Here is a 5,450-nt window from a genome sequence, read left to right on the forward strand (position 1 = left end):
TGATAACACCAGTGCCTTGCAGTAGAGTGACTGAACTAACGCATGGGAAGTTCTTCACGAATGTCCAATTTTTAAAACTGGCATAAGTCAGTGAATCAGCTAGATTTTTGGTAGGGGTTTGAGATTTACTTAACAGAGATTTATTGAGAACAGTCAGCTGGAATGAAGACTGATCCTATTAGAGAATGTTATACATTTCCGCTGAATAAAAAGCAGAGGAAAGATCTGATTGCTGGTCCAGTAACACAGCCGGGCTATTACACACAAAGTGAATAGCGAACTAACCTGAAATTGATTCGGTCACACTCAGCTGACCAGCTTTAAATACACAACTTGGCTGATATAGCAGGAGGGGGAAAGTTTCCATTGTTTAGCTAATTATAACAAAATTATAAACATGTAGAAAGAACACATTTACAATTTCACTATAAAGACCAAACACTGGAAGTCTCTCTGCTAACCAGTAATACATGAGATGGTGTGTGTATGTATCAGGGCTTTTCTATACCAGTACCTGCTTTGGCAAAAGGTGATATCCCTATATAGATGCACTTTGGAGTTTATTGTTGCCATTCAATCCCGTAATGAATATCGACCATTTTTTCAGATCTCTTGTGATGTTACTCATGGTAATCCAGGTGATATGCAATTTTTTAAGGGCAGGAGAGCCATGTCATGTAATTCACAATGTATTAATCTGCTCAAGTGGAGCAATGTTTTTTTTAAGCCCACAATGTCTAGTTGTTGTTAAGTAAATCAGGCATTTAATTGTTGTTTGATTAAAGAAATTTGCAGATTAGGATGTACTTGTTAATTTCACGCTGCAGCTCAGAAGCAGACAACACCTTCAGATTGATTTGCACCTGTAACAAAAAGTGTGACACTGATATATAAGTCAATATCTTATGTAGAGTGCTTAAATTAAAAAAATGCATTCTGATGAAATGCCAGCAAACAGAGAACAGGCATGGAGTAACAGTTTACATAACCGTCTATAAAATCCTTATGCAGAGGCACAAGAATCACAATGCAAATCCTAAAATCAACACTAAGTATACTGTGACTTATTACAGTGCTGCAATAGCCAATCACAGGGTTCTTATTGATCCCACAGTGACCTAATCTCTAAAGAGGGAAATCCTGTGTTCTGTTCCTGCTGCTCAGATACCTTCAGTGTCCTGACATGATTGTATCAGCACAGCTATGGGTTCAATCACCAGTGCAAATATAGTAACTGAGATAGTGGGAACCACCGGTGGCTCCATTTACACAGAACAAAGTCTGGCAATTACATTCCATTAGTAATCACAGTGTCTCTTGAATCCTCATAAAGTGTTCTTACAGCGTGGGAAGTCGTCCCCGAAAGCTTATGGGCAGAACAAGCAAAACATCACTGTAATCACCAGGTGGGCTTTATGCGTCAACAGAAGACATCAGAGCTAGTATCCTTTTGCCATCAGCATATTGATGATTATTACTTTATAAGTGAAAATAACTTATTGCACATTATCTGCTGGTTGGTGGTTTTAATCAACCTTGTTTAAACATGCTTCATTAACTTAGACAGTGTAATCACATGTAAGAATAAAATCACTTTTTACACTGCATGATTCATAAATGCTCCATTCTCAACATGTTTACTTCTTAAAGAGGCCTGAAGCTTGAATTAAAAAAGGATTTAATTATCCTCATCCTTTCTTCCCAATTCTCCCCCCTTATGGCCCGTAGGTGCTGACTGTTGCTGGTTCAATAGCCATCAAACCTCCTCCAATGCCTTCCCCAAATGGTCATTCTCCGTGTGTGAACCCCAACGACTAGTGTCAGCAGGTGATTCAGCTGTACAGAGTTTAACAGCAAAGCCCAATCCTGTCCTCACCCAATGGCCACACGTCCAGCAAGGGTCACCTGATTGAGATTAGGTGCTGGCTGATTTTTTTCCTTCTGTGCCCAGAAGCTTTGTAACCAACTGTAGCTTCCCAACTCTGATTCTGTTTAGAAAAGAAAGAATATAGAAGCTGCAGGGAAGGGATAGGGAAATGGTATTAGAGCAGATAGCTCCAGTTGAAGAGCGGGCACTGACTCAGGCCTGATAGTTCTGTGCAGTAATTCTATAATTCCAGCGACTGCCCCAACTGAGATCAGAAGACACATATCAAACCTGGGACCCTTTGCTTTGTCTGGCTTTGTGCTCCAGCAAGCAGTGTCATTACCCATTCAGGCCTTCAGGGGAGCTTTAATGTATATTCCAATGTACCGATGTTATCTGCTGACTGATAATTAACATACCTGTATTCAGCATACTTCATTGGCCCGGATTTTGTGGTCAGCGGCGATCGAACGGCGCCAGCCGTTCATTACACTTACACTTGGCCACAGACTTTCTGTGGGCTTTTGCACTGCAACTTGCAGTTATTAGAGAGTCAAAACAATGCGGCACCCTCTACAGGGGACCGGAGACCTGTGTGACCAGTGTGTCTCCTTAACCAATCAGATTGAAGAATCCTTACGCAGAGTTTAAATCAGGAAGTGTAAGTTAGAAAATTTAATTCGATGCCAAATCATGTGCAGAAATGAAAATAAAGAGAGGGAAAGAAAGATGGGACTAAGAGAGAGAGAGAGGGAGACATAAAAGAGATAGAAAGAAAAAGTAAAAGACAAAGTTTTATTTTAATTTTTTTTTAAATCTCCAATTATAATTAAAATTTGAAGGAATGAGACTCCACACTTGTAAAAGTACATTTTCAGTGCCAGAGAGGTTGTTTGGCAGTAATTAAGACTTACCGCACCAGTAAAAATTCACTTACACTTGAATGGACAAGTCCTAACTTTTTCTGGCATGTTTAGTGGGCATCTATTGGGTAAGTTCCGCAAATTCACGCCCTTCCATGTATGGTGATGCCAAGTCTCTCAGTGAGATACTGTTCGAGTGAAGCTTCTGGAGGAGCAGGGCAACTCGGACAGCAACTTCATGATTTCTGCGTTTAACTGCGCATGTGCGGACACCAGAAATTGCTGTCCGTTTTCCTCCTTAATAAGAGTGAGTGCTGAGAGCCTCACCGTTATTCTTACTGCAAAATCCGGGCCATGAATTTAGAAGGCACACCATCCAGTCACATGTAAAAAATACAATCAATTTGTACAATGCATGATTCGCAGAGTACACATATTAAAAGTAATATTTGCTTTCTTAAAGGCATGTGAAGCTTAAATTCAAAAAGATTTACATTTACCCTCACCCCTCTAGAAGACACTTATTTCAAAAAATAATATAATTGCTAAAAGACCTCGAGTATTGCTCCGTCAACCCAACTTGTCTTGTCTCTCTCTGTCCTCTGAGTCAACTGGAATGGCAGATGCAAATATGAATGTGAGCCTGTCACATATATCTGTGTAACATTGGCTGCCTGAGCAATGGTAGCCAACTGAGATGGCGTGATCCCGCAGGCATCTGGTACTGTCTGGTACCTTCCACAACTGCCTATACTTCATCATGTGTATATGTAGGGGGTAATTTCCCCAGTGTGGTAAATTATGGGTCCATTGAAATCGTAGGGTACATTTCCCCATCATGAGCATGTACTTGGAAAATTACCTTCATAGTGCACTGGCTAGCCCACTATCCTTATGCCTAATTTAAAAAATAAAAATTTGTACTTGAAGGCCATTTCTTAATGTGAGATCTTAATCTTAATGGTTCTAACATCAACAATTCATTGTTACTAAAAATACTTATAGCATACGATCTGCCTTTAATACAGTCAGGACCCCTGACTCCACTTTTACTCTGAATGTACTCTATCGCTATCCTGGTGCATATTGGAGAAGCTATTTCAAACTCCCACAGAATCTGAGGCAAAATACATGAAAAATTCAGTGTGTCAAACAACCTATATGGATCAAGGTCGGTAACAGAGGTATTTCATTTCAACTAAAAGCACAACCTATGTTGTCAGGTTTTTCTCTTATTAATGCAAAATCAAACTACTTTGGAAGAAATATTTTACAGTATTCAACAAGTCAGATCACTTTCATGTGAAGAGTGACTTTAGATTAACTTTGGGGAACTCCGTCCGTGCTGTTATATGCTCCAGTAATAAATAGGCATACTTTGGGGTAGTCACAGGTTTCAGGAATGGATGGAAAGAAAGTAGATATTTCACTGGAGTTTAAAGTGGTTGCCAGGAGTCTGGAGACATCTCCGACTCACACAGCAGTAACAGAGTTGTCAGCACCCTGGGTCAGTGCCATTGTACATGGAGCTCACAGACCACCTGTCTATAATAAGGACATAGTTCAGTCAATGAAGCTGTACTATGAATATACAGATGTTTGTGATGCCATATGTAATCGTTTCTCAATTTAAGAAAAAGACTTGCATTTATATAGCGCCTTTCACGACCACCAGACATCTCAAAGCGCTTTACAGCCAATGAAGTACTTTTGTGGAGTAATGTGACTGAAGGTACAGAGCCTCTTGCCCCATCAGCTTCCCTGGGAGAGTCCATTATTGTGTGCACCTTTCATTCCACGTGCTCAATTTAGTTTCCATACTACCACTTTACTTTGCTGCTCTTGACAAATTATAATCGTCCTCCTGAGAGAACCAGAAATGAACCATTGTGTGCACGGTATCCCTAAAGTGTCCCAATGCTCTCTTTCACATTTTAGATCTGTAGAGGTTTCAATAATTGAATATTTATGGTGCCCTTATATCAGAATGCTTATATGCATATTGACTGTGTAGTTTTTATTGCATTGTTTTATTTTGTAACTGAGGGTGCATAGTGTCTTTATCCCTCCATTGTACACACTTTTATTCAGTTTAACAGTTGCTTTAACATGACTCAAACCCAGCTAGTACAACCAGACTTCAGACCAACCTGAAGAGATAGAGATATACAGCCTGCAGGTGGGTGACAATGTGTGGCTGCAGTCTTCAGTTCAACACTACCCGCAGGCAGGCTGTGTAGGAGGGTCAGGCCGCAGGTGCGAAGAACTATCCAGTGCCAGTATAATCAACCTGATATTGTCCAACAGGTGATCAGTGAAATGCAGGAATACTGCACTTCCAGAAATTGTGTGTGTTTTTTAAAATATATGCAGAATAATGAATGCCTGGAAGTGACTACAAGCCAGTAAAGCTTTCCTCCCCAAAATAAAATTTCAAAAAAAGAAGTGTTTTTACCTTACAACCTTTTACCAAACAATTGAACTCTGACCCCAGCCCACGTTCACATGCGCACATGCAAACAAACTATTAAGAAAGCCCAGCCACAATGCTATCATTACGTGTTCCAATATTCTTTCTGAAATAAATACTACAAGAGCTGTGGGCAGTAGAACAGAAAGGTTTGCACCATAAGAGACTGTTCAATGACTGACATTCCATACCCAATCTTAACCAACTGTGACTGATCCAATAGACATACTGCAGGCATGACACTAATAGC

This window comes from Somniosus microcephalus, chromosome 20, assembly GCF_052327205.1.
Source record: "Somniosus microcephalus isolate GS21.2 chromosome 20, FLI_Smic_1.0, whole genome shotgun sequence".
Lineage (NCBI taxonomy): Eukaryota > Metazoa > Chordata > Chondrichthyes > Squaliformes > Somniosidae > Somniosus > Somniosus microcephalus.